Below are 22,515 nucleotides of genomic sequence, written 5' to 3' on the forward strand. Positions count from 1 at the left end.
AAAAATGGCACTTACAGCTGTCTAACATCCCTGGGACAAGGGAGCGCAAATATAAAGGGAAATTGGCAGGCCCCAAGTGCATTGCCCTTGTCTGTCCTTCCCTAGAAGAATTAGGCTAAGACATTGTGATACTTAAAGAAGGTTGAAGGAACATTTAATGGCTCAGTTACAGTTCTCTGCCTCATAGTTATGCATTGGCAGACCACATAAAGTCACTGTCACAATGTAAATACTTCTGTAGAGGATCTCTGAAAGAAGCCAGGCACCACTGCACCTTTAGTGCACAAGCCAAGGTGCAGCTTCTTTCACAAGGAGTCACCGCTCTGAAGTAATGTCAGTTTAGCTTTTCAGTTATCATTTTCCTGGTATTTCTAAAATTATATGTTAAAATAAACCAGGCACAAAAGCAATTGGATAAATGAGACTTCAAAGACACACAACTGTAAAACTTATTATCTTTTGAAGATATTACATATTAAATGTACTCACTGTTTAACAGTTGATATAACAGTTGGTAGGAACCGTAGTGTAGAAGGAACATGTGGCAGACATGAAGTTGGGGCCCTACATAGAACTAAGCCAAGAAACAAGACCTTTCCCTGGGAAAAACAAGAAATTTCTTGTTATTTCAAATAATAAATCATGAGTGATATAAACCAGAAAAATACTTACAGTAGAACTAGATCTAAGTTTTAGTCAACAGACATGAACTCAAAGTTGTTCTTAGCAAATAAAACTTCACTGCAGTTCTCTAAAACACTTTGGAAAACTGAACAGAGCGTTGTTTGTATCATCCACGGTGTAACAGTAACATAATTCTCCTATATGGATATACTCTAAATATATTCCCTATGACAAATAAATCTCTGACTTAAAATATTAGGCCTATATTTTCAAAAATGGCTAGCCATTTTCTAGTCCTCAGCTTCTGATGGCACAAAAATCACATTATTTCAGAAATGTAAATACTCAAACCTCTATAGAATAGGTTCCTCCAAGGCATCCTGAAAAGGGTATCTCAAAAATGCCAGCTTCTTAAAGTTTATATTTAAATTCAGGAAGTTCAGGAAAGGTCTAAACACAAGGACTGAAATCTCCAGGCTTGTTCACAGAAGACTTAACAGTACAGGCAGCCATAGAACAAGTTTTACCAGTATACATTTCTAACAGTCACCCAGACTGATGTGACAGGATCTGTTCTAAGGATCAGGAGATCATTTAACCTTCAAACATTTTTAATTGATGTCTTCTAGCTACAGTTGCAGGAGGAAGAATACTTAAATTCTAAATTTGGCATCGCCAATAATTTCTAGTATTTTATTTCTCACATTTTCAGGTCTCTTCCAGTGTCATTTAATGATCATATAATGTCAAAAAGTTCCTTCCACGGGAGGTAAGTAGTAGCATTTACTTGACTGACTAAATTGTATTTTATTTAACTGAATCATACTGTGTTTAGATTAAATGTTTTGAAAAAGAACCAGATCATACATGAAGTACTTTGCACCTCTGAAAAGACTTCTAGGTAGTTACTGACCTTTCAAGCATGATATTTCAGCTCTTTCTTCATTATTGTCTTGAGCTCCAATTTGACTCTGTCTGAAAGCACAACTAGTCCTTCAGTGGAACTGGTCTAAACTCTGATTTATGAGCAGGCAGAAAAAAATGTAGCTTCCTAAACATTATTTTAGGTTTCACATTTATATGAAATAATAACCTTCTTCTTTTGGAATACTGATTCCAGGCACCAGTTTTACTGTAAATGATATATCTTTCTCTAGAAATAGCCAATATAATTCAGTGATTTTTTTTCTCCCAGCTTCTGAATAGTTTTTTATTAATTGGACTATTTTTGGATATAAGAACATCTATGAAGTCTACATCTCAACTCCTCCATCACTTTCTGATTCAATAGGTTGAAGAGGTCTGTAATTACACCCTGTAATTTTGAAACTGATAGAAAGACATCTCTGTCAACCAGAGTCAATAGACTTAAAAGTCTGAAGCTGTATATTTTATTACTACGGGTCTAGGAAAACTTCAAAGCCAAATGGCTGTTCGGAGCTTATTTCATCTTAGAAGTAACAGTTGACTTTTCTTGAATCATTAGTTACTTAAGTGAGAATTGCAAGGTGAAAATCTGAGTTCAACTCTCCTTCCAAATTTAAAGGTTCAAGGGAAAAAGAACTCACTGCCTTTCACATTTATAATAATTATTTTAGGGGTGAAGCCTTACAGAAAAAAAAAAAAAAAATACAGTCCCACTTCTATTTCAAGTGTATCCATGTGGTTTGCAGAATAGCTGATTTCACTAGAAAAATAGTGGGTATATTTAATCCTTTACCTGTTTTTATTTGGTCCTGCACTTTTCCCATGAAATATTAATCCTCTGTTTATCCTCAGAAATCTCTCTCTAGTGAAGTCTTGAAAATCAGCACCTTGTCTGTGATACTGCTACCAATGTGCTCTCAAATAGGAAAGGGAAGACAAGATCTTCACATCAAGACTCATCTACCTACAATTCATTATGCTGCTTTTAGTGGCCCCAACCTCCACAGAGCCAGAGGTGCTATAACTAGAAGTCTTTCAAAGACAGTGTAACATGGGAATGTACTACTAAAGCATCATTCATATCAAATGTACATGCAATGCACATTGTACCAGAAGAATATTGTAGAAGTTGAAAAGAGTGCTGTTATGGTGAGCTGGCTTACAAGTTACGCTGACAGTTTTATGGAAGGATTTACCTTGCAGATTGCAGCACATAATTTAACATACTAAACTATTGTCTCCAGCACAAGAAAGAAGTTTTATTTTTAAGAGAAAACCATGATAGTACACATACAGATTGACTTATTTCCTGTCTGTTGACACATGCCTGGGGAGCACTCTTTCCTCTACACTGCTTTTCTGCAAATAAAATGTTCTGAGCAACTGATGTTTGAAACCAGCATGCCAAACCCAAATACCTCAACTATTTTTCTGCTTTCTCTATGAAAAGCAATATCCGAGTAGCTTTAGAAAACTGCCAGATTATTTTTAAAACCAGACTCCTGACTCATTCTCTCCTTTTGTGCTTGGATATATGTGATTCAATGGAAAACATTCTGAATAATATTATTCTTGCAGTAAATACACTACATTTGAGTAATGGATGTGATGATCATTAGATTGAAAAATTAGGTCAAAAAATCAGTCGAATAAGCATTACCTTCTTCCCAAACTCTGAAGAATTTTGTTGTCAGTCAGGAAGCAGATGCTATGCAGAAGTGATTGGTACTTATTTTGCTACACCTTGTAAACCTCAAGCTCTTTAATCAGTTCAGTGTAAGAATAAAGGAGGGAAATAGTCCTGAGCCAGGGGCAATAAGGAGCATAAGCATGCTCTTTGCTCGCTGCCTAGCCAGCATTTCTGATCAGCGATGCAGCTGGTGGGTGCTGTGGATGAGGCGGAGGCCCCCAGGGTCCCCCCAGGTGCTGCGGCACAGGATACCACATGTTCCTGGCAGCAAGGCCAGCCAAAGGTACCTGCACAACATTGGCAATTATTGGTAATATATAACAAAAATATTTTAATAGGAGACAAATAACCACTACCATCATGTTGGTTAATCCTAATTCTTGGTTATTATTGCCCAAGTTGCAAGAGTAGGTCAAAATTTCTCCAGTGGATTCTGATTCCCACAACTGGAAATGTTCCTGCTTATCAGATGGCCCATTATTTGGATTGGATGGATTATTAATGTAGTCATGTCTCTCTGTGTTATTAATACATTTATAAAATAAACCTGCTGCACTGTCAGGAAATTCCATTCTTGCCTTCTATTACCTCTTTCTGAATGGAGGAGAGGGAAAAAAACTTAAAACCAATCCTGATGATCTTTTAATACTTTAAATATGAAGAAGAGAACACCTGACCTTCAACCACTGCCACGTCACTGAAAAAGGTTTGGATTATTTTTTTTGCTATCTCTTTGCATATAAGGTAATAAGTATGAGATTTGCTTTTATTTATTTGAGGCTGAACTTAGCGTAAGTACACAAAAGGATAAAGACAGAAGAATGCAAAGAAAAAAACCCACAAATACAACAACAGATCAGTCTCTCATCCCCATACATCTTTTCATCATTAAAGCTTTTTTCTTCCTCTCATTTCTATGTCCTATTTTTCCAGAAAAGGGAATTTTAAGATGGATATCTTTAAATTATCTGTCTTAAAATTCACATGAAACAACAAGGAAAAACAAAGACTATAGGACTCCATCTCTACAAGGTGTATAGAACACCTCTTCAGAATAGTTTTGGAAGAACTTCCAGGATTTAGTTCCTCATATGCTAATATGAGGATGCCAACATATAATACACAAATGTCTCTCTATCATATCAATTCCCACTTATTCATTTATGAAACGGTTTTATGGCAACAAATAAAACAAACTTGAAAAGACATGTCAAGAGTTGCATGGTCATTCCCTAACTCTGTCAAAGTGTACTCCTCCAGTAAGTTTGTCCAGCTCTCCCCCTATCTTCAGCAGCTTTAGAAAAGCCCTATCAGCTACTATAAGAATCCTCCTGAAGAACTAAAACTCATAGCAGGAAAGAAATTGCACCAAATGGCCAAAACTTAACCACAAAGAAAAGGCCATTTTCCCCCTCCTCCCCCGCTCAGTTCTGCTCTCAGAGTACACATGGACATAATGACTCCCAAGCGGTAAATTGAGGACTCCTCAGTATACAAAGGAAAATGTGTACTCTAGCAATACTTCTCCCTTTTCACCTGTAGAGACAAATAAATTTTCCTTTTTTATGAAGTCTTCATCCACCAGGAGCTCTGGATTACCATCACCATGATCTTTCCCCATTCCCTGGAAGATGGAAACACCAACCTCCTTCCTTCAAAGGAATGCTTTTCCAAACCACGCTGTAGCACAGGTCCAGCCTGTGAGAGTGGGACAGGAATCCTGAGGAAGAAAGGAGGAGTAATGATATATGCAGAAATGTCTGTGCCACCAATGGGCTGCTACTTCAGCATCTCTCACTGCAGTTTCAAGCTACTGGGATGGGATCTCCTTTTCCTGGCAGTGGGAGCCTCAGGAAGCTGGGATTCCCCCCTTCAAGGAGCTTCTCTTGTGGCAGTAGCTGGGACAGGGTCTCAGTTAAACCCATGGGTTGAAGCAGGCAGTAGAGGGAGAGGGAAAACACCTCTCTGTCTTCAGTCCAGTCTTGTGATGGCTTAGCACATACTAACAAGCAGCTGAGTCCCAGGCTGCATTTAGATGCTGCCTTTCATTGGGACTGCAAATTCTGCACACCCCAGTCCTCTGCAGCTGGGCACCTTCACAAACCAACAGGAAAGCTGTGATTCAGACCAGTGTTTGGTTCTCTTTTACAACTTCCATGAAAGATGGTGCATGAGCACAGAGAGATCACTGAGGGGGCCAGGAGCAGCACTAGGAAGTCAGGCAGGATCACAAGAAAAGACAGCATACTGTTATAGAAAAGAAAACACTGTACTGCAACATAAACTGGAGTATATTCTAATATACTTGTTAAGGAACACCGCTTATTTGCACAATAAGATCACAACAGCTCTATGTCCATTCAGGGGAAAGCACATGGGCTAAATTGGAGAGAGTCTGGAGAAAAGAGATTCATCAGCAAACTGTAAAACAAAGCCTGTGGAAACATTAAAAAAAAAAAAGACAAAGCACCCACACCTACTTACTGTAGAGTCACAGGACATGAGTCTTTGCTAAATTTCTTACATTAATTAGGATATTCATCACACCTCTATTCTCACAGGGTTCAGAATAAGGTAGCTCCGGGTGCTCACCCTTGTGGTATTCCTATTAGGCCAAAAGATCAAATGTTTCGATATTCATGTCATTCAGAAACATCAGTACAGAAAAAAAAAAAAAAAAAATAAAAATCAACAAGGAAAATAAAAAGTGCCTTCTTAGGAAAAAAGGCTATTTTGTAAATCAATCATGGCTGAGGAATCAGCTCCGAGATGGAGAAAGAAGTAATTCTGAGAATGGGATTGAGAAGAACTGTGACTTTTATGGGTATAGGAAGCAGTTTAGCTCTGTGAAATTCTGCATATTACGTCAGCTCTTAAACCACCAGTACTGAAATTATTTGGCACAGAAATTAACATTATTAAATTCCAGAACCAACCAATCCTCTGCTGATGAAGGGACCAATTCATCCCTTCCCAAGTGCTCTTGATTTAGGCTTTGTTTCTTCAAACAATTACACCCTTGTTTAACTCAGGTTTTAAGTGGGTAACTCAGCTGTTTAATTAAGCAGGTGTGAAAGCATTAAGGGGCTTGCACAGATGATGGTGCTGGTTTGAGCGTCATTCACCTTTCATTACTAACATTTAGGACTAGGATCCACACGGAAATGAAAGCTGAGCCTCAAGAGAAAAGCACTGCAGCAAGAAGTGGCATTGGTAGCCAAGTCCTCACTGCTAAGAAACAGGAAGACAAAAGTGTACAGGTTAGTGTTTATAAAACTTTAGACTTCAGCAGATAAAAGCAAAATTCTGAACACCCAGACAGCATTCCTACCAGTAAGATAATAATTATCCCACTTCTTTGTTAATTTTAATAGAAAATGTTATTGTGTCAGGAGACCAGTAATACTTACCACACATGAGCCAGAGTCTTTAAATGAGTTTGATTTTATCAACTCTACTAATATTTGCTGTACATAATAATAAGCAAAGGGAAATATTTTCATCTTGTTGATGGGCCATATGTGTGACTGCTTTGGTCCAATGCTCATTGAATGACACAAGAGAGCAATAAGAATTCAGTCAGGTAAACAAATAATTACAATTTGAAATCATCTCAACTTCAGTTTTTAGCAACAGATATCCTGTCAGCCCTGTTTGGTGCTGAAAAGGAATTATTTTCCTGTCTATCTGGAGGTTTGCAAGCTGAGCATGGCTATTTTGCTGTCCTGCACATCAAAGCTCTAGGCTATCAGGTAGTACTTATAAATAAACGTACAGTGCACTAGGGATCGTTGGAGCAAATATTATATGTCTCTCACTCACTCTTTGTGCTCTTTCACACATTTTCAGGGCTCAGAATTGCTGCAGAGGGAGATTATCTGTGCCTTCTTTCTGTCCTTTTCTGTTGCAACATTGACTGGCCTACAAAGGGTCAACTTGCCTGTTGCCACCATTCTACTGAGAAATAAAGAGATCAGACCTGGTGTACTCTGCAGAGTTCAAAGGATGCCTTTATTCATTAAGTGGAACCCCAAAAAAAACCTCAGCTGCAAGAGCTTGCTTCTGTCAGACATTCACAAGTGGTAACAACTGCTTGTAAGCAGGAAAAGAATAACAATACAAGAAAAAAAATATGCTCTTTCTGCACCTGCCTTAAATTTTCTCTTGTCGTATTTTATATTAACTAGTTTTCTTTCCTAAGAACCATACTTAAACATGCTAAATATAATAGATATCACAATACTGCATGCAGGATTTATCCGCTACAAAAACAGCTGTAATGCATCTATGCCTCAAATATTTTGCTACAATCTTACCTGCATCTCCATGCCTGTTGCATATGAAGTTATATGACTCCACATATCAATTATTTTCTGGCAAAGCTTCCCATTTTTACCTTGCAGGATCTATCCTCTACACCATATATACTACCTTGTCACAAATGTTGGAAAAAAAAATAGTACTCAAGCATCTAAAGAGCTGATCCTCTTCTACTAAACAATAAAGTATCTCAGAATCAAATATTACTCCTGATAGATAGCAGTCACAAAGACACAAACATCAGGGAAAGAGTCTTTCCTGATGCAGAGACTAGGCCATACTCTGAAGGGTGAGGGGTTTTACAGAGTTTCTAAGTCTTGGCTGTATTTCCTAAACCACAAAATTACTTTGAAATATTGCATTTATCTTTTTTTCTGTCTTCATCATTTGCCAGCCTACTCTGCTTGAATTCATAAAAATGTATAATTCCATGAGGTAAGATTCCACTTCTTAGAGGTAGAAGCCTGGAAAAGGAAGAGTTAACATGGCTAACAGTGATATTGTGTTTCTTCTTTTGATCAGCCTCTATGATTTATGGTAGGCAATTTGTCTCATAGAAATCTATTTAAAAATCCTTAAGAATAAGAAGAAAAAAAAATCCAAATGAGACAGTAAGTAAAGTCAACAGAGATAGTGTCCGGATTGTTAGTGTGGGAATTTTGATTTTGCATTTCTCAACTTTTTTCATTTAGTATTTTTAGCCTTAGTAAAGTGTTGCTTAGGAATTGCATAAATAACGATGACTATGTTAACTCTCTTAATTCCAGGATATTTTAATGATGTTGAAAGTTTGGATTATCACTACGCATTTAAGACTCACTAGAGTCTAAGGTTGATTCATAGCTCCAACATAGGAGATGGCTCATTTTCTCAGTGGCACTAATGGTTTAATCATTCCTACTATTCCCTGAGCACTTTTTTATTCTTTGAACTGTCTTTGAAGCCAAGATTTCACACTTTTCTCTGATCTCCTTTATTTATATCCCTCCATACTTTACTTCTAAGCAGATCTTCTACTGTACTTGAACCCCAGGGAGTATATACTGCATAACATCACAGTTCCAATATTGGAAACACAGTAATGTGAGTGATATAAGGTAGGATTATAATAGGCATTAAAAAAATGAACTTTAATCAGACTTGTGAGAATTCCCATATGGAGGAATAGATTAAGTCAAAAATGTCAGGTTTTACGAATGAAATCTGACAATGACATACAACCTCAGGAACAGGGATTTCACCCTAATATATTATTTCACCCAACCACCTGTAACAAACATAATTGATGTGGGACAACCATAATACTCATACTTTCTCAGAAGACTTAATCTATCCTTTCCGGCAGGCCAGGAAAGGAAAAATGTGCAGGAAAACACTAGGAGTGGAGTCATCTCACTTAAATCTGTAGGAGACATCTGACCTACACAAATTTTCTAGCCTGCATCACAACAGCATGTGTTAGACCCTTCTAAAGATTAATTCAACTTACTCCAAGTAGGAGTCTAAGACAAATAGAAGCAATGTGCCCTTGTAGCCCAGAAGGACGATGGTATCTTGGGCTGCATCAAAAGCAGTGTGGCCAGCAGGTCAAGGGAGGTGATTCTGCCCCTCTGCTCTGCTGAGACCCCACCTGGAGTCCTGTGTCCAGCTCTGGAGCCCTCAGTACAGGAGAGACATGGACCTTCTGGAGATGGCCCAGAGGAGGACACCAAGATACTCAGAAGGATGAAACACTCCTCTTACGAGGAAAGGCTGAGAGACTTGGGGTTGTCCAGCCTGTGGAAGAGAAGGCTCCAGGGAGACCTTATTGTGGCCTTTCAGTACTTAAAAGGGGCCTGTAAAAAATATGGGGACAGACTTTGTAGCAGGGCCTGTTGTTATAGAATAAGGGGGAATGGTTTTAAACTAAAAGTAGATTCAGGCTAGACACAAGGAAGAAATTTTTTACGAGGGTGGTAAAACACTGGTGCAGGTTGCCCAGAGAGCTGATAAATGTCTCATCTCTGGAAGCATTCAAGGCCAAGCTGAATGGGGCTCTGAGCAACATGACTAAGTTTTAGATGACCCTGCTCATTGCAGGGAGTTGGATTAGATGACCTTTGACTTCAAACCAAAAGTATTCTATCATAATTTTCTTCAGAAAGCACATATTCACCATAGATTTAGATATATTTGACTGTACACAGAACCTCAAAGATTAGCTCAGGCTAGACACCTGACAGCCATTAGGTGAGATGCATCCACTGTAGGAGAAAAGTGGTAGTTTCACACTCTCCTCTGGAGTAGTAATGCCAGTAGCTAACCAGATGGACTCACCTGAGTTTATTGCTGACTCTACTTAGCTTGGCCAGCTCAAGCTTGGAGCCCCATGCCTCTCAAGCCAGGAGTTCATAACTGTGCATGAATCTTGGGGATTCAAGCCTTTTCAAGTTATTTTCACAGTGAGGAAAAGTGAGTACAGCAACAATTGTTAGCAGAACCACTTCCTTCTATTTTTTTTTCCTGATCATTACTTATATGGGAAATTGATTTGTGTTTGTAGTACAGTACAGGAAGAGATAAAAACAATATGTCTGTCATTTTTTCTTTATGTCTCTTTTTGTCAAAATACTACATATGTAAGTAACTTTTCACAAAGGTCTGATCAAAAACATCAAGTTGTCCTGGAGTTAGCTGTATACAATAATGGCACTAAACCATGAGTAACTACTACAAAGCACATGTATATGACCTTGTAGACTTGTTAACATGCTATCCCTTCTTTTTTCCATGAGAGGTTGGCCTTGTTTTCTAATTCTTCCATTTCCAGAACTAACCTTCAACTAAAAAGAAAAAGAGAGCTCACTATCTTTACAGCATGACAGGATATTCCACACCTACTAATGTCAAGCAGGCAAGTAGCAGGCCACAAACCACAGGGTGGATCACTGTAGAAGGACACACAGATCAATTTAAAAATTACGACAATTTATACCTCCACGAGATTCCATTGTTTGAAATTGTTTTAATAATAGGTATTGTTGATCACCAAAATCTAGAAAATTTTCATCTCTAGCAGTGAGTAAAAGGAAAGAACAATATGGTTAATGTCTGTTTCCATTGTTATGAGTGTTTCTGATCAAAACATTCCATCAACACCCTAATTTGCTGTGGAGTTTTGATCAAGGACAACACTGCGTCCTAGAGAAGCTGTTTATAATGATACAAAAGCATTACTGACTGTTACAGATTTGGAGTTTCTGAATTTGTTGTTAAATTAGCATGTTCTTCCCTCTCCACTTTCCCATCAGCTGACAGATGTTTTAAGTCTTTGTGATTTATGTCCACTTTGATTGAATCAGCGTGACTTGAGTTATGAGTCATATTTGAATGATGAGCCAGCCAGGCTCCCCTTTGTACAGCCACTTAGGCAACCTAAGATGACAGGAGAGAATCACGGTGAAAATCCATAAAGCACTTGTTGGACAGTTCTTACACTTATTGCTACTTATGTATTTCCCAGTCTAGAGCTGGCCTGGAATTTGAAGTGGCATCTTGGTATGCTGAAAATTACATCCTTCTTGGTAAACTGAACAGTACCAAGGAATTATTCCATGCTCCAGAATTCCATGATCCATACTTGGAGAAAGATCTGGGGCATGGAATTGGCCCCAGCCAGAGCACTCTTCTAAGCAATTACTGGATATGGAACAGGAGTCAACATAGACCAAAAAAACATCCCTATTGGGGAGGCTGCAGCCATCCTGTTTGGGAGACTAAGAGCATTTAATAGGAAAGATACAAGCTATTCTGGGCTAGCTGGTCCAAGACCAAGAGAGCAACTGAGGTGTCTTTATAAGTTATAGCCTGAGGTCCCTCTTCATACAGCACTGGGGTGGGAGCAGCAATTTTCTTGTTCCTGAAAAGACAGGTAAATATTAACTAACCAAATGTTCTCTGTTCATTCCCAATGAAATTCATGTTTCACAGCAGGAATTAGGACTAGCCTTAAACATGCACTCGTAAAATGCAATTACTGCATCTGACAAAGCTGGTCTACTTCCCAATAAATTCAAATACCAGGAAAACTAGCTCATCATCATAGAATAACTCCATCAATAACATCTGCATGCAAAGAGAGTGTTCAGCTAATGTATAACCTTTCAAACATCAGCAGATTTTCAAAAGAAGCTAAGAAGATGCCATCTGACAGGGTGATAAAAGTTTTGTGGATTCACCATCTTGACCATCTTTAACACACATATTGATGTCACTAGTGATTTAACAACACTGAATCTGCAACACGATCACCCTTTGATATTTTTAAGATAATTCCGAGAATTATTGCACACAGTCATTCCTCAGGTTGAATCTGAAGGCTGGAAGTGGACAAAACCACAAATGTTACATCTTCATTTTGATCAAATGATCCCCTGTTCCATGGTAAAAAATTCCCCACATTATGAAATAAATGAAACCATCAACATCATTTGCTTTCAAAAGGCTCTTGAATGCCACCAAGCTCTAAAATATTCTTACATTTAAAAAAATAAATAAATAAATAAAAAATGCAGCAAGCCAGTGTCCCAAATGTAGAAGTACTGGAGAAACACTGAAATCTACTTCTGACTACTAATCTAGAGAGAATTCTTTGTTTCACCTTATTTCATCCATGGACAGTGTTGTCTTCAAGTAATGCGCAACAGAAAAATTGCTGCCTATAGTAACTTTCTATCTCTGACTTTTTTATCTAAAGATTTCTTTAGGCCAAGCTACTACCATCCTTTACAAGATATTTATCCAATTGCTCTGGGAGAGCTCAGGTCAACATATGCTAAAATACAAAGGACAGATTTCAAAAAAACCTTAACTTTACACAAATGGGAAAACAAAGGACCCAAAACAGTGAAAATACAGAGTCTTCTCTTTGCTGCCTTCTGATGCTGGCTTTGCTTATGCGAGAGTACCCTGACAATAAGCAGCTGAGCTCACATGCAGATGTTCATCGCTCCTGAAATGTTGTGACAGCCAGTCCAGTCCTCATAAGAAAATGAATAATAATGAATCATGAACCCACAAAACGTGCAATAACAAGAAAATTCTGATCACATCCGTTATCTTAATGAGCTAACTAACTGGCAGAAAGTGTAGATGCCACCACTTTTAACAGCAATAAATCTTGTTTGTAGAGATGAAAGAGCAAGATGTACGAGTCTCCTGACCTTGCTGAAAGTAACTCATTCCTTCATTCTGGATACCATACTGGATTTTAAATAGACCACCCTAATTTTCCTCATATTGAAAGCACTGACTTTCATTTAAAACCGCTACTTAGGGAAAACTGACAATTCCCAATGGAGTCAATGAGTCCGATCTGCAAAGTAAAGGGCCACCAGTTGTGACTATATCACAGTCAGTGTAAAATAAATACAAGAGTAACTGAGATGCATTCAATTCACTCTAACCTATGAAAGTCTTCCAAGACAAAATTCCAAGATTTTTTTTTTCAATAAGAATCTGTTTCATCTCTCTTTTGAACTAAGCATGCCAAAATTCACATGAAGGATTCACTTTTGCAAGTGTTTAAGGACACTCCATCAGAACCACTCTACAGTCTCATAAATACAATCTCCAGCTGTACATCAGGTTAATACACATTTAGCTATGTACCCATATGAGTTTGCTTGTTGGGCACCTGTGCATTAAAAGCACGTATGCCTGTTTCTGTACACATGTGCATGCAGTGCAGGCAGGGGAAGGAGATTTGCATTACAAACACTGAACAAGCAGAATGGGATTACATTTACAAGAAAACTGAATTGCCTTTGAAAATGTAGCCCACGTGATTCAATCAATAACCTAAATATTGGCTTGGTCCCTTTTCTACATCTATACTTTGTTCAATATAGGAAATGCCTTTGGGAAGATACTTAGCTGCCATGGAATAAGAGACAGGACAGGATGCGCATATCTCAGCAGGGATGCAACCCTGGGAACGGCTCAGCTGTCACAACCAATTGCTCTTGGTTTTTAAACCAACCCTGCTGAAACCTTTTGGAATAAAGAGCACTTTGGTTCCCTTAAGAAATGAAAGGCAACTTAAATCTTTTGATATTTCAGGCAACAAAAAAGATCTTGTGTGGAACAAACTGTGGAAAAATCTTTTTCTTCCTATTGCCACACTATTTACTGCTCAAGAGATATGGATGTTTGATGACAACATAGAAAAAAAATGCAGCAGCTGCCTTGGATAGGGCAATCTCCACCAGCATACAATAGAGCAAATTGCAGCCTTGCTGTGCTGTTTTAAAGGTGTGGCTAATTCCCAAGCTTGCTCCCAGGGAAAGCATTTACAGATCTCATGCAGCTAGGAGAGAAGATGCTTCTTAAACTGGGCACAAAAATGTCTTGGAGTGAGTTAGATTTTTTCAAGGAAAAACAGGACAAGAGAGTATCAAAAGTACCCTGCTTTTCCCACTGTGTATCAAACAATTCCAGCTATTCCTGTGGTAGAATTACAGAGGATTCAAAAAATTCTGCTTTTCTGAGAGATGAATCACTATTTATATGAGAGGAACTTCAGTGTGCTCAGCATGATTATGAAAAAATTGCTTTAACCACACTTAACAAAACACTATCAGATCACTAAAATTAAGAGGAGAATAACTCTTACTCATCATTATTGAGAACTAAAACACTCTAAAGATCTTCTATAGCTAACATGATTTTGGCTATTCATATTACAAACACAAAAGTGGAGTATACAACTAATAGCCTTTTAGGATGCATCCTGTGCCTGCTATCCTGTGTTGCCCTGAACAGCATAAATATAATCAGAAGTTAATTTACCATGAAAATCTTAATGATATTTGAAATAATAGATAAATACACTGAAAAGACAACAATGAAACTGTCACAGTATGAAAATATGCATAATAATAGCATTGATAAGTCACATTCCTTTAAATGCTACCTATTAACATCTGAGATCTTTTGCTGCCTTTTAGAAGAATGCTGTTGCATTTGATTTTTAATCTTGGCTTTGCTTATTCAGTCTTTGAGAAAGACTTGGTATCTCATCTCTTAGGGGAATATTGGAATAAAAAAAAAAAAAAGACTGCGTCCTTTGATGCCCTTTAACTGAATATCATTGTGTGTGTCTACATCCTCTGCTGCAGTGAGTATCAGATATTTCAGGCAACCTTTCTTTTTTGGCTAAAATTGGCTTAAAATTTATGATGTTTGGATTTAATTAGAACAATTTAAATCATGCATGGGGCAAGGAGTACTGTGAAGTTATGAAGGGCAAGAAAAGCAGTTAAGTATCACTTCATTTGTGAAACTCTGCCCCAGAGCAATAGCAGAATTTCTGCCGTAGTTCCTAAATGGCCAAAATGACTGTCATATTGGAATTCATTATTTTTCTTTTCCCAGCCCAATTATATTGTTGGAATAAATCCAGTGATTTACACCAGGAAATTCACCATGACTTTTATTTGTTCATTCCTTAGCCAGCCAAATACAAAATAAGCTTCTTCCAACTCTATGGTGTTCGAGCCATATTTAAACCCCTCCTTTAAAGGACTTTATTTAGTAAGAAATAGTGGCTGTGTAGCAGCATTGATTAAATTTCTTTTCCAAGAGAGCATAACTATGAATGTAGGAACAGAGCAAAACCCATGAACAGTTTCAGTAGTAGAGACTTAACCCAGCTGGATTAATGAGAACACGTTATGCACTTGTCACGCACTGCTGTCCTCTAGCTCTTCACTGCTAAAGGTTTGAGACTCCACTGGGTTGAGTGGGATTGGGGATGCATCAAAACATCTCACTCTATTTCTTGCTTACTGCAGGTAGAATATATACACCAGAGAAGGTCTAAAGGGAATAATACTAGCAGCTCATTGTGCAATGATACATATGACCAGCTTTAGCTCAACAGAAACTGAAAAGAAAGGGAAGTGTGGAGAATGTTACACACTAAACTCTTTGGGTTTTGCTCTCTTGTCTAATCAGCGTGTTATTTGATTTCAAGGGCATGTCCGGGATACCTGTTAGAGACATCATAGTGGACTTACAGCTGTGCCTGTGTGCACCAGCTGAGTAGTGTTGGTCTGAAAGACCATACAAAGCCCTGAAGCTTCAACACATATGCTAGAAAAACTGAATTAGGAAATAAAGACCAAAGAGTTTGGAGGGCTGGGAACAGCTCCACCTCAGCAGGCATGAAACCATGGGTTTTGGTAGGCAAATAAAGTTAGGTCATAGGTCCACAAAGGAATAAGAGAAAGAGAGTTGGTATAAACAGAGTGTCCTACATAAAAGGCTTAAGCCACAGGCCAGAAGAATAGTGTTTAAGCTACTAATCCAGAACACTGGGACCTGAAGACAGACTTTTGGGTAAGCGAGGAGACATTGGGGATCATGTTGCAATGAAAAAAAACAGCACCACCTAATTTTTGCCTTTGACAGTTTTGCAGTAGAAGTTTTAACTCTTCCACAGTTTGAGCTGTCAAAAAAACCCATGTAGTATTAATATACATTTTTATTACAAAAATCCAAGTAAAAGTTTAAACTCTTACCTCATGGTCCAACTTTTCAGTGTTTTAAGCACTGCATGGGAAGTACCACAGAAGGTGTTGCGGGACTTGATTATTAAGGCAATAGCCAGGGAAAATATAGCAAAGGAATATCATTCTAGATAATAGATGCCATCAGTCTAACTTTACATCTCTGACAAGATCACAGAGTTGGCTGATGAAGGCAATAGCATCAATGCAATGTAGTAACACTTCAGCAAAGCAGTTGATTTGGTACATCAGGACCATACAGTTGTGAGCTAGAATACTACAAAGTTATCATGTCAACATAAAATGAATTAAACATTGGAAAAACAGTCTTGTAAGTGTAACTGTAAATGAGAGATCACCAAGCATTCTTTCATGAGGGTCCAAAGAGATTCTTTCCTTACTCTGGACCATTTTAATCTGTTTATAAATAGCCCAGGGGAAAACAAAAACAAACAAAAAGCAAATAAAAAGATAGTGAAAATGGCATCAGAGCTAAAAGAAGGCGGCCAGGGAAAAGGCCACTGATACTTAACAGTCTTGACTAACAAGTACTGTAAGGGCAAGCAAATAACCGATGTATAGTCAGATATCTAGGAGAGAGCAAAGACCAGGATTTCTGAGTGTTCCATGGAAAGTAGCAACACTGAACATTGCAGAGGGGTGAAATCATAACAGACAATCAACAGCACATAATTTTCAAGTGCAATTGGGTGGACAAGAGTTCGCTTGACATAGGAATAATGAACTCTTAGTGCATGTAGAAGAGAGGTTCCTACCGTTTGACTCTTCTATGATCACTATCAGAATAGCTTGCCCTATTCTGTATTCCCACCTCAGAAATCATAGTAAGAAACTGAGAAGGGGGTTGTAAAGGGTAAAAGCAAGCAAATGGCTACCTGAGCTTTTCTTAATGCAAATATTAAAGATATGGGTAAAACATGGTACCATCAGACCAGAGTTTCTTACAGAAAGAATTCAAGAGGCTGTTAATTGTAATAAATCAAAGTACAAGATCCAATGACTAGCGCAGCAAGCTTTATGAACTAGAACACACAACAACACAACAGCCTTTTTTTCTTTTGCTTTGTTTATTTAATAAGTATATATATATATATATATATATATATTATTTGCCATCCACTCTTTTAAGAACGTCTTCGAAAACATGGTGGTATATCATTGTGATGTTTAAATAAACAGTGGATGTTTTTCCGCTCTTAAAAAAGGTTGTACTCAGGAATCGCTTCAAGAAAGTTTTTTGGGTTATGTGGAAGGTCAGGATAAAAGATCAAAATGATTCATCCTGGTCCTATAGTCAAAGTATGAATTTATCAACAGTCATAATTGAAACTAACAGAGCAATAATCTTAATTGGATTGGAAAATCCAGTCCCCAAGTGTACTGATTCATAGCAATTGCAACATATCCTTAAATGCTTCTGATATACCTGTAGTTTTTGGACATATCTGGTACAAAAAAAATCAGGCCTGAAATTTATGCGCTAGAATATTTCCCACTATTATTTCTTTATGCTTTGATTTTCAAATGATCAGTGAATGGAACCTATCTGTCAGATCAGACAGAGAAACTGCATGTGAGTGTGTTTGTGCCCACCTTATCTTGATTTTATACACTAAAGTAGGAAATATTTTCATGAGCAGCAGAACGAATCAAGAGAGTTTTCCTGCAGATTTCTCACCTTAGTCATTCTCTCCAGCTCCTTCTCTGAATTACTCCAGTTTTGACCACAGTGCTGGAAGGCTGCACCCCACAAGGCAAGAGGAAGCTTACACGTATGTCACTGGTCCCACGGGCACTCATGGGCTGGTTGGTCAGCCCACAGATGGAAAACAATTGCACAACAGCCAAATTTACAGCATTCTCTCAGTGAGATCACTAATTCTGTCTCTCTCTTCAACCCAGATTCTGCTTTTGATAAAGTTTTTAAGAACAGAGGTATAACTGATGCTTTTCCATCCGCTTTCAAATTTAGTTGCACCTATCTGAAAAGTTTAAAAGCTATTGAGAAGGACCTGACAGACAGAGAGAAAGTCAGTGTTATTGGATAAACTTCATTTCCTTAAGAAACCAGGCTAAAATTTTAAATGGGGATTCAAACCTTGATAGTGCCTTTTCAATAAACAGAATGTAGCAATGAGATATTCTTGCTTTCCTGTCAGAGGAAATTGCTAAACCAGGCATTTCTTTTAATTTAAAGAACATACTGTGTAGTGCTGCTGTTCACCCAGATGCTGTCAGAAAAGGTCATGAACCTGCAGGTCAAATGGCAATAAGTAATAGAAAATAAATTACTGACTATTTACTAGGATGATCCCATAGTATCAATACTTTAGCCTGTTTTAATTATTAATTATAAATTAATTACTCAGCAACCAGGATTCTGCAGCGTGTCCATTAGGTTTAATTAATTTGTTCATCTCCTTTTTATCTTGACTTCTCACTGTCTACTGCAAAAGCTTAATGGTCTTGCCATTTTTACTCTCATTGCACAACACTTTTATCCATTATGGTGAATCTTGCAGGGAATGGTATAAGTAGAATTCCAATAGCTTTGACTGTTTCTGCAGCTGATTCATGTTAAGAACACCAAAACAGATGTTGAATTTAATCACCATCAAGAACTTCAATGCATTAACCCACATGGAGAAAACAGAAGATCCAAGGATATATTGATCGAAGAGACTTTCAAAGCCCTGGAAAGACCACAGGAAGCATAATAACAAAGCAAACATAACATCTAAGAATGCTGACCAGGGCCCCTTTTATCCTTGAAAAACTTTTAAACTTGCCTCCTTCATTCTGCGCTATGCACAGGCTCTGTTAAAAACTGGCATTGTCAAGAACAGTGACAACTTACATAGGGAATTTTTTGTGCTCAAACATAGATGTGTACAGGCTTGTATACATTGCAGCCCTAGCAAGGGAGGATCACTAGAAATTGGGGTGGGTGGGTTGCATTTCACCTTTGCAGGTGTTGTTCCCCAACTCAAGGCTAGCTCACTCTCTCTCTGTAGTAGAATCTGAGTCTTGTTCATGAAACTCACTATGTCCTCTGGGAGATCTGTTATACTAAAAGCATGAAATTTAAAACAACAGAAGAAATGACAAGATGCATCTCTCCACCACTGCACCAGCACAGACAAGCAGGATCAAGACTCCTCCAAGAGCAGGGATGAGCTGGGAGCCAAGGGGAAGCCCAACACAGCAGGAACGTCACCAACAGGATGCTCTCTCAGTGTCAGGGAGGCAACAAGTCCCACTGATGCCCTCAGACAAGGCACAGTGATGAACAACATTCAGGGTCCAGTCAGGAGCAGGAGACAAGATTCCACCACAGATTCAAGGGCCATCCTGGAGGCACAGCTGGAAAGCAGAACAGGAGACAAAGCTTAGAAACAGCATAGCTCTGAAAGTAATCTAGTAAAAAACAGTCCTTAAAGCAGGACAGCAGCAGCCATGGGCAAGCACAAATACATTTCCAATGGAGCTCAGGCCAGGTCTGGATGCTGGGTGTGAGCTTAAATGAAGCCCTGGGGTGTGTGAAGGGATTTCATGGGTGGGGGGCCCAGCTGAGATTGCTCAGATTAATGACAGCCTACAGGTGCTTTCCAGGCCCTGGCATGCAGTTTGCATAAAAGTAATGGAAGAGAGAATTCCTGCCAAAACTGTTCATTTTACACTAAAAGATAAAGGAATTGAAACCTTGAGGTTTTTACCCAGTATTTTAAACCTGAGACTTGGGAATTTTAATGAAAAGCACATTCCTCTCCTAAAATAAGAAATTCCCTCTGTGAAAATGCTCTTTTAATCAGAAACCAAGTTTTCCAGAGGAAGCAATTTTTAATGGAAAACACTCCAATGGAAAACTTTCTTTAATAGAAAAAATCGGCTCTTTTCAGTCTTGGAGGAAGTGAAATCCATTTTTATTCAAGACTTAATCTTCATATTGTGCCATTGTGCTTGAATCTTTAGGACCCACAGGGCTCATCAGCGTTAGCATCTTGCAGTGAAGAAGATAAAGTGCACACAAAGGATGCACTATGGAAAGGACTCCTCATTCCCTGGTGTGTGATTTTCTCCCTGCTACCGGCGAGAAGCAAGACACACACTTGCCTCAGTCTCTGCTGATGAAATGGTACTTTAAGGAGGATTAATGCAAGTGAAATGATGGAGGGGAAGGATTTCCTGTGATTAGATTTATTTAGGTGCTTGGGGCATTCAAAGCTACTGTTGAGTCAATGAAAAGTTGGATTTCCTAAATCAACAGCAAAAGAGATGTAGCACCACGCTGCTGATAAACACAATTAGACTTGTGTGTAATGCAGTTAGAGCCCTGAGATTTTCGATTTATTTGTTTGACATTTGTACTTTATTTGGGTCAGTTCTTAGATGGTCTGCAGCAGCTGCAGGTCCCGCTGACTTCAATGGGCACTGTGCATGCTCAGTAACCTTCAGAACCTGTCCTTTAATTTGCATTTTGAAGTATGCTTTAGAGCAATTAAGGATGAGACACATTAATCTGCTACCCTTGAATTTCCCCATTTGCACCATATAGGCTGAAAAACATCTTCCTTTTGGCATCAGCGAGTTACAGAGATTTTCCTGCTGTCACACATGTTGTGTGATGCTGCTCACCGAAGGCATCTACCTTCAATGCAGAGTTTGTGCAGGCATGAAGACATATGGCTCCCAGAGGCAAATGTGTATTACACCAGTAGGAGCAGGGAAAGCACCACTAGTTATACCACTGCAGTAGCGTGGTGGCCACACTATTGGTTTGTGAAACCCTTTTCCAAAGCCTGCAGGTGACTGGCTTGGACATCACAGAACTGGCATGACAGCATTGCCTACCTGAAATATGTTATTCATCTCCCCATGGGACAGACAGGAATGCTTTGTGACAGCAGTCAGCTCTTTGGAAAGCCTAAGACCTAAGTTCTGTCTTGAGTTACGCATTTTCACAGTAAATGTGAAAAAGTATTTTTGTCGGGTAGAAATTTCCACAAGGTAATGCTCTGTTTTGAGATTAAAAAAAAAAAAATCAATTATAAAATGATCATTCTGAGAACATTTGTCAAAGCAGAAGCATTAGCATTTTTCAGCCAAACATATTTGTTTAGCAGTTTTCAAATAAAAAATATTCATTTTTTTAATTAAAAAAAATTACTCATCATGAGTAAAAGAAGAATGTGAAACAGTACCGACTATATATGCAATGCAGAAAATGATAATTTGTTCCTGATGATCCCCTCCCTTCTTAGTTTCCCTGCCCACTTCTCCCCACTTCCTAGTTGAGAGCATAAGGACTGCACTGGCATTTTTCCCACCACAGAGCCTGTGTGAAGGCAACAGGTTGATATTAAATAACATCTCCAGATTGTAAGATTCTAAGAGAAATATTTTGAGGTTATTGCCAACTTGTTGTCATTTTAGATGTATAATTAAAAAAAAAAAAAATCTATTATTTATCAGTCTTCATTCTTAGGAAAAAAGGAGCAAGACATTTACCACCTCAAATGTGCAATACTCTGTTGTAATTCCTGCAGATGCTAAGCAATGACCAGGAAGGATCCCTGGTTTTTTTTCCACCATTCTTGTCACACTCATGAGCCCCTCTTCTCATTCACGTAGTTGGGATCAAGACAGAGTCAAAATCTGTTTGCAGGCACTCTCCAATATCTATTATTTTGATTCTTTGTATGAGCAATGGGAGCTTGTAGTTTTGGTCCAGATGTTTCTGTCTATGTTGTGGAGGAAAGAAAGTTTTCTAACACTACTAAATGCACAGAGAAAAGTTTGGAAGACACCATTTTCTTTGGTTTTATTAACATTTAACACTATACAGATCTCCAAAGCCTTTCATCTTCATTCCGTCTAATAAACATTTCATAATTAATCATAGAGAATGACCCACCTTGTTATCTGGGAGATGAGCCGACAGGGCTGGGGCTAAAGCACTTTGATGAAAAATTATTATCATTCTCTGTCTACCACTGTGATTGTTCCGTGGATATAAGCAAGAGCTGAGTTTGCAATTCAAATACTACATTCACTTTTTATAAAAGACAAAATGAAAGGCAGCTATCAATACCTATTATTTTTTTTAATGAGCTTATGATTTTTAAAAGGCATTTCATAGAAGAAAAAAAAGCCCACAACAATAATCATTTATGTGAGATTAAGGCTGAGAAATAAATCAGAAAATCAGAAAATGTAAGTTATTTTAAAAGCACCGCCTTTTTTCTTCTGCTCTTACTTATTGCTAAAATGCTGGTCTATCAGTATAAACTATTAGTGAATTGATACAGTACATAATGCAAATTGGATGTGAATACTATGCAGAAAAAGGGAAATGGAACTGTCTGCAATTTATGTATGTGTTTA

The sequence above is a fragment of the Nesoenas mayeri genome (genome assembly GCF_963082525.1).
Source record: "Nesoenas mayeri genome assembly, chromosome: 2".
In the NCBI taxonomy this organism is placed as follows: Eukaryota; Metazoa; Chordata; class Aves; order Columbiformes; family Columbidae; genus Nesoenas; species Nesoenas mayeri.